Consider the following 14,369-nt stretch of genomic DNA (forward strand, 5'->3'; position numbering starts at 1 on the left):
GTGTGGCAGGAGAGGTCTGATTTTTTTATTCGATAGCTGTGTAACCAAACAATATTGAAGACTATAAAAACTATGGTTTGTCTGAGCAATGAGTAATTTATGTTTAATTTCATACTTTTTTGAGGGGTGGTGGATAAAATAGGAAAGATGATATGCTAAAAGAAAATGTGTCATATGGGTCACACTATGGGAAATTCAGGATTTTTTTTATATTGCCTTTTAGAATTAAGAACCTAAAACTTATATACTATTAAAATATGGATTATTAGCTAAGATTTTATGCTATTCTAATTGTTATAACATAAACAAAAAGTAGTTTAATAAAATTTTGAATGTAAGATACTAAAACCCATGGCAATAGGATTAAGCTTTACCTTGTCTTGTTCCAAGAGAAATATTTCTTTTCCTATAATGTTGCAATATCATAATTCAAATTAAATATAATATGATAAAGTAAGCTTTCTGCAAGCTCAAAAAGAAAAAAATCAGGACTATAATTATGGCAAAGGTTGTTAAAAAGCATCTTCTAGCAACATCTCACCAAACTAAACTTTTATCAGTTTGTTCCAATTTCTATACAAATCTCTGAAGTGGAAGCCATTTTGGCTTTTTCCTTTTCATTTCTGAGGCTGCTTATAACTGTTGGGGCACCTTAGATGCTAATGCATCATTGGCGACTCTTGGTCAAATTTACCTGGTAGTGTCCATCTCCTCTCCAGATAGTTGTCCTTCTAGAAGGCAGTTATTCAACACCACCTACTGCAACTCTTGGGCTAGTTGTATCAATGAATAGTAACACTGACTCATTCATGATGTCAGAAAAACACGCAGGTTTCAGAAGTCTTGATATAAAATGATGAAAACCCTATAAGCTTGCCCCCAAAAAAGAAAGGTCGACCTTTTGAAAGTGCTAGGGTTATAGGGTTTTTATCATTTAGTAATACTGACTGTCACATTATAAAAGGTGGGCATGTTCAGTAAAGGGTATTCAAACCTGTGAACTGCAGATTATGAGTCAAGTGTCCTAGCAAACCAGGCCATGCCAGGCCCATTTTGGCTTACATAGCAGAAAATAACAGAAAAAGAGCTTTCATTATGTGTTTACATCACTAGCCTATGACTTCTAAATACAATTATAACAAAGGTTGAGAAACACTGATTGCCAGAAATCAATAAAAAATACAATTGTATTAAAATTACATGGTTCAATTAAAGACTATTTTGTTTCAAAACTATTTTATTTTATTTTCCTAAGGATTACATTTTCTGTATTATGTACAGAAAATTCCTGGAAATTCACATAATGTTTACATTTTGAGTGTGCTGGAGTCAACCAAAAAATTCAAATTTGTGGCTTTAACTTTATGTATAAAATTAACTAAATAGAAAATAATTTATTGAATTTCAACTCTTGTTTTCTTCTTCTTTTGCGGTGTGTAAGAACGACTACAAAGTTATTTTCTGTAATTTTTATTCAATGTTGAAAGTTTCCCTTGAGACTGAATGCATCCATCTGAGTATGATAGTTAAGTCGTGATGTACAAACCTGATTTTCAGTTGAAGTTTATAAGAAGTCTTTATTTTTAATACTAATAAATTTTGTGACATTAAACTTTTTCCAGACACATTAAAATTAATTTAAATCTAAAAAAACAGAAATTATGGTGCTATTATAGTGTGCAGTCTACAAAGATATTTACAATATAGCATGCGGTCTACACAGATACTATCATCACCACTGTTTTAATGATTCACTAAAACATAATTTCTTGCTAAATAATTTATATCTATCCACATTTTTGTTCAGCAAATAATAATAATTTTATAAGTTGTGTGTTCAAAAAGAGTACCTTAAATTTAGGTTATAATTGTGCTAGTTTTGATTGTTGAATTTTATTTCATTCTGATTATATTTGCCCCAAAAATGTTATGTAATGGTATTTTGTACTACATTAGTTTAAATGTGTTATTTATAATAAATGGTGCAAATTGCAAATAAATGAAAGTTAAAATGGTGATGATGATAATAACTGTGTAGACCACACACTACAGTGTAAATATCTTTGTAGACCGCATGCTATAGTAGCACCAAAATTATAATCTGAAATAAATAGAAAATTATTTGTAAATTGTAGTTTATCACCATATTCATAATAAAATGTATACCATAAAAAACAATGTGTAACTGGACTGAGGAATACTATTATGAGAGGAAGGAGCTAGTTGCAGAATGAAGTGCATTAGACACAAACATACTTAGTCAGTCTTCAGTCTATATCAGTATATGTTAGTTTTACTAGTAATAGTAACACTAACCAATAGAAGTTACACTAGCAGCACACGAGATCCACACCATAATCATTAAGGTGTTCCGATATCTAATCACAACTGAGACATTAACCTAACCTTTTAGGCACACCTGTCACCATGCATAAGAATATTATAAGTATTTTGGTCACATTTTGCACAACCTGGGAGGATCAGGTGCTTTTCTAGATCCCTTCCTCCCCTTTTACAATTTCTATAATAAATGCAATATGAGCATTCATGATATCAGGGCACAAACACTAAATTATAAACACTGATTCTACTTCTCACTTCTGGGCCTTGTCAAACCTATAGCATTTAATTCTATTCACCACTTCTCTTAGTTTGATTGCATAATAGTCCATAAACAGTTCATAATATATGTCACTAGGTTACATCATTTTACATAAATACCCTCTAAGTACATTTATAATATAATCTAGGAGATGTGTTAGATTAAGTCAGAGGTGGCCTGCTTATTATGACTCTCAAAGCTAAGTATACACAATTAGAACCAAGGTTGAGAAACATTGATTGTCAGACATTAATATAAAAAAATTGTACTAAAATTACTTGCTTCAATTAAGGACTAGTTTATTTTAAAACTATTATAATTTTTTCCTAAAGATTATATTTTCTGTATTATGCAAAGAAAAATTCAGGAAATTCACAAGCATTAATGTTTTCATTCTGAGTGTGCTGTACAACTGTGCTCTGTCAACAGCAAGGAGTTGAGTCCGGTATTTTAGCATAGTTAGCCCGTGAATTTAGTGCAAACCCACCCTGAGATGATCAGAATTGAAATCCCTGAAATTAGTTATTTTCAAACTGATGGTGCATGTATGGAACTCAGATTACATGTTTTATGTATCACTTGATAAACTCTTAAATGCTAAAGTAGAATTCATGAAATCAGGGCTTGAACATGATGTAAAAACACCGGGTTATGATATCACAATCTGGGTGATGTGTAAGATTAAGTCAGAGGTAGCCTGTTTATTATGATAACCTTGGATAATTTTATTTTGTATTTTAGGCTATAAGTGAAATGTTGTAATACATACAGGATGATAGATGCAAGATGTTTTTTGACTATGGTGAAAAGTAGATCAATGCTGTCTTGATGGTTTTGATACTCACTGATAAATTCAAAGTGCTTTTTGCAGCTTCTATTATGGGGATGTTTTCTGTATTTGCCTCTTACGATCTTGTTATGGTCAGTATTTGGTTATGATGTACACGGCCTGGGAAGGTCAGGTACTATTTAGACCTCTTCCTTTCTCCTTTACGTTTTCTATGTTTACTTTCAAATGCTATATTAATATTAAGAGATTATTTGGGGCACATATATGTACAATAATCCTTCTTTCCTCTTTTCAGGGTCATGTTCATGAATATTATACTACAGCATTTAGTGCTCATTTGTCACTTCTCTTCATTTAGTCATTACTTTATCACATTATTGATGCTAAGAATATATTTATTGTCTAGTTTAGGTTGACTTTTTCTTATAATAATATTGAATGTTGAGAGATGTTTAGGACTATTCCCAATACCATGACTCTCTTTATCAGGATCTGGGAGGATCTAATTATCAACAAGGTAAGCATGTATTGTGTGGATGGGTATTCGGTCACTGTGCATGACCTGGTAGGGTCAGGCTCTATTCAGACCTCTTCCTCCTTCCTTAACTATTACATGAAAAACTGTCAAATGCTGTAGTAGAATTCACTGAATCAGGGCTTGAACATGATGTTAAAACACTGATTCTGCTTCCCTCTTCAGGGCCATTTCCATGAATAGAATGTTTATAGCATTTAGTGCAATTTCACTATTTCTCTTCATGTGGTCATTTACACTCATAAACAGTTCCATCACAAAATGTCACTCTTTTCACTTGAAGTAGTTATCAGACATATATTTCACATATAAAACCCTTTTAGATACACGTGATACCTAATTTTAAGAAATATATTATAGTCTAGTGCAGGTGGATTTTTTCTGATAATAAATATTGAGTGGAGAGAGATACTTAGAACTACCCTCACCAAGTATGATATAACAACCTATTGAGGTTAAAGAATCATTTTTATATAAATTTTTATCAAATATTTTAACAAGCAATCTATGAGTCTGTCATGAATTGATTTTATTTTAGTGTATTTATGCATGAAATTTAGGTTTGTGCTACATTAGTACAAGCAGGACAGGCACATTCTAATACAGGTTGTATGTATTGTTTATAAATTTTAAGGATATTTTCTTGTCGGCTCCTGTATTTTTTAACCTGTTAATCTCTTGACATAGTTTGCTTGTTGCCATATTTTATTTCCAATTTGGCGACATCTAAAAGAGCTCCATGCAAGTATATTTTGTTTTTGTTGATTTTTAGAAAAGGACTAAGTTAGTTCTGGAACATTTATTTTTATGCTGTGCTTTTAGCAATACTGGATTACTGGATTTAAAACTGACTGTAAGTTTGTAGCTGCTATCAAAAGAGGTCATGGAACTCTTCCATATTACCACACCATCTGCAAATTGTGATGTTAAACTAAAATTAGGATCTTCTAATGACATATGGCTTACATACATGAAGAAAAGAATAGAGCTAACTACCCCTCCCTTGGGAGTAAAGTACTCTAAGTAGGTGCTCTCCACACTCACTCTAGATTTTCTATTATCTAAAATGTTATAAAACCAGCAAGTAACACCTTTTGGTAAATCCATTGTGCCATACAGTGTCAAATGCTTTCTATTTATCAAGAAACAGGTGACAGTGCATTTCTTTTGATTAAAACTATTATGGTTTCAGTTAATCTCACTAAGTGATCTGTTGTTTGCTAAAATTTTTTGAAAGAATTTTGAACTTCAGGTAATTTTTATGTGATCTCCAGAAAAGTGGAGAGCCTATTACTAATTATTCTTTCTAAAATTTTTCCTATACAATTAGTCAAATTAATTGATGGGTAGATTCCTGGTTTATTACCATCACCATCATTCAGCATCAGGCTTTGGGTCTTTTGTAGACCTGGGATGGTCAGGTGCAACTAGATTTCTTCTTCTCTCCTGTACTGTGTTTGATATATAGATAAAGAAAAGTGTAGACTGTGGGAAATGTCAGCATGTTTTCAGGAGGAGCTTCGGCTTTTACATGCAAAGGATAGATTAGTTAACAATGACTTTCACAAAGTTAGAAAGAGTAATATCAGGGTAAAAAGTAGTGAATTTAGTTCTAATGAGCTTATTCTGTTGAGTAACAAATTTCAGCCCTTGGCTGCTGCAGATGAGGAACTATTGATGGGAAGGAAAACAAAAGGGTCAGAGAAGGATATGGATGATAAGGAGGTTATAGTTATAGGTGATTCCTTGACAAGGCATGTGGATAGAATAGTCTGTGGGGAAATTAGGGAGAAAAGAATCAGATTATGCTACCCAGGCGGTCAGGTGGAGGATATAACTGACAGAGCAGGAGATATAATAAAGGGGGGCTAGCACAGATGCAGTTCTTGTGGTGCATGTAGGGGCTAATGATGTAGGGAAAGATAGGTTAATTAATAAGTACAAGGGGTTGATAAAGGCATTGAAAGAAAAAGGACAATTAAATTTTGTCAGCGATACTGCCCAAAATTAACTGTGGGGATGAAGTTATAAGTAGATCACTAGGGTTAAATGCTAGGCTTAGGTTAGTTAGTAAGGATGAGCAGATTGGCTGGTTGGACTTGTGGGATCAGTTAAGTGGAAGAAGGGAGCTTTTTTGGAATGGATGGTTTACATTTAAATAGGGTAGGGGCTGGCTTGTTTGCTGAGACTATTAATTCAGCTGTAAGGGAAGTTTAAACTAGGACTAGATAGTGATGAGAGCCAGGAAAAACTAAATGCAAAAAAGAATAAGAGGCAGAGAAAAGTTTAGCATAGGAAATTAGTATAGAAGTAGTTATAAGGACAGGCTTAATTGTTACTATTGTAATGCTAGAAGTATAACAAATAAAATAGATAACTTTAGAGCACTGGTAAGAAGTTATGATTTTCCTATACTGAAAATGTATTTCTGATAAGTACTTCCCTCCACTCACAAGATTAACTATTCTCGTTCATTGCTGCCCTCTATATGCAAACTTTTTTATTACGCTTACCACAAGCCTTCTGCACACCCCTATTTGAATCAGATTATTTCAACGTGTCTCTCATGCAAATCATCATGTTTCACTTCACCACCAAAACGAGAATAGTACACTCACATGACTCCCTCTATGCGCCTCTACCCAACTATCAGTTCGAAGTTTGGCAGACGACATAAGCACCAAAAGTAAGTGGGGAGGAAGGGTGGGAAGTGTGAGAAGAGGGAAGTAGCTATTGGAAATACAATTTCAGGATAGGAAAAATATAACTTCTGATATGGTACTTCCCTTAGCTCACAAGATTAGCTATAATCCCACATTGATTAGGAGGAGGGACCAGTGTGAGGGAAGCACAGATGCACCCCCCAAAAAAAAGTTTCTGAAGGATAGTTCTGAAGAGGAGAGAGTCAGATCCAAAGAGGGGAACCACACCACTTCTGGTCCAGGTATACTCTTTGCTCATATGTGGAATGTATAAGCACATCCAAGTGGGAGAGAATGCAGTACAAAAGTGATCCTAACTGAAGAAAGATATAGGAACTCAATCCTGCAATACAAAAAGTGGGTAAACAGGGATGCATCCCTTGGTGTGGAGTGGCTAGGGGGCAGAGGGCTGTACTTGGTAAGTCAACTACACGCAAAACCTCCTCACGGGTTATTGACATCCATGCAAGGGTAGGATGAGGATCATACCATCTTCACCTCAAACCCAAGAACCAGGGAATTGAGAACCACTTCAATTCCTGGGTACTACACAGGATTAGCTATAAGCTATAGATCCAGGAATTTGACATCCAGTATCAAAAGGAAGTCTATAACATGCAATCAACTCCCACAACCATGAAACAGGTCAGTACCATCAAAAGGGCAATAACATCCATGTAATAAGAGAGAATGACGGAGAGCCAAGGATAGAATTGGAATAATCCTACATATCCTTGCTGCGACCCACAACACAGAAGGAGGTAATCGAGGGAGGAAGATAGACAACTCTAAACCTGTGTGAGGACATATGTTGATTGGTTCACTCAAAATCCAAAATCAACTCACAGGGTACCAATATCCACACAAGGGTAGGGTGAGGGGTTAACTGCATTTTGAAGTCTCACTCTGTTGTATGGTTAATCGCAAATTGGATGATATTACGTCATCTACATCAGCAGACACAATTACCATACTCTGAACTGAATGGTTATAGCCATCTTATGTGGATCTTATCCAGCAGGGTGCCTCCATGGTCGACCACCCCAGCAGCTTGGTACTGGTAAGTGGTAAGGACTCCCATACTCCACAAGAAGAAAAGTGGGGGCTGAGAATGCATTGGAGAGCCCAAAGGAATATCAACACCCAAGACAGTGCAATGGGTGATCATGAAACCCTATTCTGAAAAGTAGAAAATACTGATTTATTCAATCGAGGCATGGCACGGATGGACAGCTATCCCCTTCTGCTTTACCTATGAAGTCCATGGGTGGTACAGTCTGGGACGGGCCAATTTATGAATCAAATATCGCAAGGTTATTCACCTACAAGCGATCTTGTAAAACATCCCATCTCAAAGGTGAGTGTGTAAAGCCATGGAAAGGAAAGCACTTGTAAACATGGCGTACAGTGCAGATTTAGTTAAAGAATACCTGGTCAGGCAGCATTCGCTACAGAGTTAGATCCATGTAATGAAGGTATGAAGAATGGGCCCCTGAAAGAATGAAAGTATTAATAAAGACTAACCCAGTGTCAGAGTCGCACCAAAGTCTGAAGTACAGCCACAGGTGGAAGACAAAACTGTGATATGATGTAAATAATGGGAGATGAACATGTTAGGTTTGGTCCACCTGCCCAATTGTAGGATTTCCTCCAAAGGCTGATGAAGTCAGGAGGTGAGGAAAATAGTGAAATGTCAGATTTGATGAGAGGTAACACAGAGAAAAGAACAGTGGGAAGGGCACAAGGAGGAATAAGCCAACTGGATCAAACAATGAAACCAATTTGTGAGGGTAAAAGGGGTGAGATCTCTGGATGAAGAAGGTTGTTATGGGATAAAGAGACGGGTACAGGAACCACAGAAGGAAAACGAGCCAGCAATATAACAACAAAGGGCATGCACAGGATATAGAAGTCTATCTAGATCAGCACATGGGTAGAGATGGAAAGGAAGGGAAATAAGAGAAAAGGAGGAATTACCCTCATGAGCCACCAAGGTTTTGGAAAGGAAGGAATGATCTGGATAAAGGAGAAGATAGGTATTGTGGTAAAGTGTGTGAGTAACATCGATGGTGAACAAGTCAGACCACCAACACCCACAGGCCAAAAGGAGAAGGAAATATGCCTTAAAGGACAGGTGAAACAAAGAACACGAGGAAATAGGTTCGAACAGAGGAAAATTGAGGGAAGGGAGGACCACGTTAATATCCCAATCCAGAAGAGCAGGTCGCCAAGGAGGTCAACAAATCTGGAAGAAATGAATTAAGATGGTAAGGAGGGGTGAGAGAAAATCCCTGTGGTAAGGGGAAAGACAAAAGGTATTGGATAAAGTTGCCTGATAACCTGAAATTGAGAAGAATGAAGACCCCCAGTCAAAAAGCCACATGAGAAACTCAGAGACACACCAGCAACTGTAGGGTGAGCAGCAGGAAATCGCCAAGCCTGGGCCCAGGTGTGTAAGACTTTCCACTTTGCTGATACACTTCCACGGAGGAAGGACAGATGGATGGAGCCAAATGAAAAGCTACACAATGGGAGAAACCAGATCTACTCACCAAGGACCAGATAAAAGCCAGGCATGAAGATGGAGGACGAGAAGTGCAGGATGCAGGACCGGTGACTGGGGGTTGATGAAGAAGGTCAGGTAATAAGGGAAGTGGTACAGGAGGAAATAATTGTAGTTGGAGTAAACAAGGAAACCATGGTTGAGCTGGCCAGTAGGGAGTAATCAAAAGGACCCAGCACAGAGTGACATGGATAAGAGAAACTACCCGATGAAGTAATCGTATAGGAGGATAAACATATAGGAATTTGTGTGACCAATCCAGATTGAAGGCATCTTCAGCCAAAACCTGAGGATAAGGTACTGGGGACCAAAAGAGTGGTGACTGGTGATTTAGGGTGGGTGAATGCATCAATATGAGGAAAATCCCACAGACTGCAAAGCCACCCAAAAACGAGAGTATGAAGGGACAACTCTATTGGATAAATCTTGTCGGGGTGGGAAAGACAATCCGCCACAAGGTTGAAAGCACCTGGGACATGACACACAATTAAATGAATGTGTTGCACATGGGCCCAATACAGAAGATCTAATGTATGAAAACAGAGGGATCTCAACTGAGTTCCTCCTTGGTGATTGATATAAGCCACCACCGTTGAATTGTCAGAATGGATCAGTATCAGACAATGTCTGGCAATGGGTAGAAAGTGATCCAAAGCCCAATGAACAGCTAGGAGCTCCAGAGCATTGATATGTAAAGACTCTTGGTGATCGCCCCATGCACCCCAGCCCTGAAGGTATGTGTCTATAAACCAACGTAAATCCTGATGAGGAGGAAGCAGGACACCCATCGATGTGTGTCTTGTCCAGAAACCAAAGGAGATTGCCTACAAGCGAAATAGGAAGTGTTATGGGAGCATCTAAAGAATCCTGAGCAAGGTTTCATTAATTGTGCAGAGCTCCCCGAAGGGAGTGTATGTATGCCGAGTATGATTAGAGGTGTCATAGAAGACCACATCCCCAAAAGCAACAGAACCTCGCATGCAGAAGGTGAGGGAGCAAACAGGGCATGGCAAACTGATAATTCCATAGAACGGAGTCGGAGAGGAGATGGTAGGGCCCAACTGAGGTGAGTGTTGAAAAAGACACCAAATACACAAGGTATTGGGTAGGACACAGGAAGGACTTCTCCAATTTGATCAACCATCCTACCCGAGCAGTTTTGAGAAGGAGCTGACAAGTACGACTGGCCGATTCCTGTTCGGAATGGGCCAGAAGTAGTCATCAATGTAAAAAATGGAAACACAGCCCCAAAGCATGAAGATGAAGAGTAAAAGCTCTCACCACCTGACAGAAAGCACAATGAGCAGAAGCCAGCCTGAAGGGTAGGGCACAAAATTGGGACACCACCTCTCAATGGACAAACTGAAGATAAGGATGAGATCATTCTGAGATTTGAATATGCAGATAAGCATTGCAGACATCCATCTTGTTTAACCATAGATTCAGAGAAAATTCCCACCAAAGAGTGGGGTAGGACTCCATGGTGAAACGTGGGAGGTGATCAAACTGATTGAGATGGGACAGATCAATGAAAGGCCTCCAGTCCCTGGTCTTTTTTGGGAAAAACAAACAGAGGTAGTAAAACCCTGGATAATGATGTGGAACAGGTTTGATAGCCTGGTGGGTGAGGAGGTCCTGTACTGCCTCTCATAGATGCTGGCAAGTTATGGGATCACAAAGAGAAGGGAAGGAAACAGGTACCTGGGATAAGAGAGGTGGGGCAAGAAATGGAATTTTAAGGTCCTCTGACAAAGCCTGAAGAACACAAACATTAGTGATAAAAGGATGCTATCAATGAAAGAAGGCCACAAGTCAAGCTCTCACCAGGTAGTCACCGGAACTGTTGGTGGCATATTGTGCATCATTCAGAAAAATGACAAGCTGTGGCACTGGGAGAAGGAGGGACAGGTAAGGGTTGGGAAGGGGAAGGATGGGAAACTGGAATCAGTGGCACACTTGGCTTCAACTGAGATAAACAGTCTACCAGATGGGAAAGGGTAAATTGATGCTGGACATATGCCAACCGAGACTCCAAGGACTCCGGGACCATATCAAAGATGAAACATCTTAAAAATGGAGAGATATGCAAATCCCAGAAATAAGTAACAGGTAAACAGGGTCTAGATAAAACAGTATCATGACCTAAGATGTTCCAACAACAGAAAAACCATGTTTGTAAAGCCAGAGCCAAAGATGACAAATGAGCCAACATGGAGTAAGGAGGGATAGGATGTCCCCAGAAAATCCCTCAGGATTTCTGTGAAGAGCCTCAGACAGGAGATGTATTGTGGAAAGGTACTGCAAAAGAGTTGTGAGGATGAGATGAAAGTGGGAAAATTGGGCATGGTTGAGACTAACGGGAGATTTGGGGCCCATCCCACAAACGGATAAAACCAATCCCAACAGTTTTTGGTCCAGATATGGACAGTTAGCCCTATGATATGCAAGAGCAGACTGATCCAAAGCCAGTGGGGGATGAGGCATACTAATGCCATCGTCCAACTGAGAGTTAAATTGTTCAGCATGAACCCGAATGTCGGGGGATGGGGGAAAAGCCAAATAGGGTTGGTAAGTATATTCATGCAGTAATGAAGGATGCGGGTCAAAGTTTATAGCAGCAATGGATAAAACATCACATACCTGAAGAAAAAAAAATAAAAAAACAGAATTCTCAGGAAGGGTATGGGAAGACATGGCAAATTCAGGAGGTGGAAACAGGCAATCAAAGTCCTCGTGAGCCTGCACAAGTTCTACGGGTTCAGGAAGAAGTAGGACAATCTCCCTGCAAATAAACATAGACAAATCTCCAGACAGGTTGCCAGCACCTGAAGCCTGTGGTAAGACCCCTGTCGATCGTGAGACACTGGAAGTGGAACATTAACTTTGGAATTCATGTTGTATCAGTCAACAAAAGCATTTGAAGGAAGAAATAAATGCAACTAGAACAAGAGTAATTGAACCTGAATGATTTAAAAAAACTGAGTATGTGAAATCAAATCACTTCAGGAAATAATTCAATCTCAAACAATAATCAAGATGAAAAAAGAAAGATGTTCAAGTGCAAGCGCTGCCAAAACAAGTAGTAGTTCGGCAGAGGTGCAAAGAGGGAGTTTCATCCATCACGTGAGTGTACTATTCACCTATTGGTTGAGAAGTGATGCATAAGGATTTGCATGAGACACACACTGGAATCATTTGATTCCAAAAGGGGGGGTGCAGAAGGTTTGGGGCATGTATAATAAAATAATAATGTTTTGATAACAGAAACTTCTTTGAAATTCAGGGTTACAGGCTACTTAATAGGGATAGAGTATTAAAGAGGTAGGGTGGAGGAGTGGCTTTATATGTAAAATGTGAGTTACATCCTGTTCAAGTTGATGATAGCAAAGATAATAGCAAGGAGACTGAATCCATTTGGGTTTCTATTATTGGATATAAAGGGAAAAGGCTTTTAGTGGGAATTTGTTACAGATCACAATATGATACTGATGAAATTAATGAGAAACTTTAAAATGAGATTAAGATTACAGCTGTTAATGAAGTCATAATTATGGGTGATTTTAATTTCAGGCATACAGATTGGGAAATGCTAGAGTCAAACCATGAGGGAGAAAGGTTTATAAAAACTGTTCAAGATGGCTTTCTTCATCAATTAGTCAAGGAACCTACTAGAACCAATGTTAACTTCTAATACAAAAATGATCAAGAGGGTGGAAATTGGAGAACATCTGGGTACAAAAGATCAATGCTCTATTAGGTTCAATGATATGCTGTACATGGAGATAAGGAATAATGATATCTTGGTTGCAAATTTCAAAAAAGCAAATCTTGAAGAGATGCATCAAGAACAATCTGTTGTGAATTGGGCAGCTGAATTATTTCAAGACACTGATCAGATGTGGAAAATTTTTAAATACTCAAGGTAAATATATTCCTTATAGAAAGAAAAGGGTAGCTGCAAATAAAAAGCCAGGATGGTTCACAAAGAGTTTATGAGATAAAATTAAAGAAAACCATCACAAACGTAAGAAACGTATATTGACTGGTATGACAGAAGACTTGGAAGATTATAAAAGATCAAGAAAGTTGATGAAACAGGAAAACAGAACATCAAAAAGGATGTATGAGAAAAGGTTGGCTGAAAATATAAATGTCAACAGTAAGGATTTCTTTAAGTACATGTTAGGACAGGGGTAGGACCCTTCAAGGATCATAAAGGAAGGCTCATATCTTATGATTATGAGATGGCTGGGTTATTAAATTTTGCTTTTTCTTCAATTTTTACTAACCAAGATTTAAGCAGTATTCTACATCTTAAACAGTTGATAAATGGAAATGAGATCAAAGAAGATGAGTGCATTAATTCTGAGCTGGTTAAGAAAAATGGGGAAGTTTAAAGAACAATAAGGCTCCTGGGCCAGATAATATTTCCCCAAGGGTTTTGAAGGAAGTTAAAGATTGGATATGTGAGCCACTTACTACTATTTTTTGTCAGTCCTTGAATAGTGGGCAGGTACCAGAGGATTGAAAGTTAGCTAATGTAACTCCTCTTTTCAAGGGAGATGATAAAATTGTTCTAGTAATTATAGACCCATTAGTCATACATCAGTTGTGGGAAAAGTTTTGGAAAGGCATTTAACAAAGATTAGGATTTTATTGGATAGTCAACATGGTTTCACTAAGGGGGAAAATCTTGCCTTACAAATCTTTTAACATTCTTTGAAAAGATTACTGCTTATGTAGATGAGGGTAAGAGTGTAGATTTGATGTATCTGGATTTTAAGAAAGTATTTGACAAGGTGCCACATAAAAGGCTTGTTAAAAACTATCTCAAAACATGTAGGGAATAAGTTAGCAAATTGGATAGAAGAATGGCTGGATGGATGAAAGCAGAGGGTTGTTACAAATGCAGTTCAGTCAAAATGGAGTAATGGAACAAGTGGGGTACCTCAGGCCTCAGTCTTAGGACCTTTGCTCTTTTTGATTTACATCAATGACATAGATGAAGGAATGGTCAATAAGTTACTTAAATTTGCAGATGATATTAGGGTCTTGGGTGTTGCTAGCTGTGAAGATGCTGCTGATGATTTACAAAAGAATTTAGATCATTTATTGAGTTGGACAAATAAATGGCAGATGGGTTTTAATTATAATAAATGCAGGATAATTAATGTGGG

The 14,369-nt window shown here is 37.7% G+C and overlaps 1 protein-coding gene across 4 annotated transcripts in view; it reads right to left on the bottom strand.

Annotated features, from left to right (window-relative positions):
• The window catches only part of LOC106462279 (survival motor neuron protein 1-like), a 116,487-nt gene that overhangs the window by 94,610 nt on the left and 7,508 nt on the right, over nt 1-14,369 (bottom strand). The window contains exon 1 of one of the 4 annotated variants that reach the window (XM_022389482.1): nt 3,448-3,671. The exons of the other annotated variants lie outside the window; for them this stretch is intronic. The gene's annotated coding sequence lies outside the window, so the exon portion shown is untranslated. Of the gene's footprint in view, nt 1-3,447; nt 3,672-14,369 lie in introns of those variants that run through there. 4 annotated transcript variants of the gene reach the window in all.

The sequence above is a fragment of the Limulus polyphemus genome, unplaced genomic scaffold (genome assembly GCF_000517525.1).
Source record: "Limulus polyphemus unplaced genomic scaffold, Limulus_polyphemus-2.1.2 Scaffold1131, whole genome shotgun sequence".
NCBI classification, from domain to species: domain Eukaryota; kingdom Metazoa; phylum Arthropoda; class Merostomata; order Xiphosura; family Limulidae; genus Limulus; species Limulus polyphemus.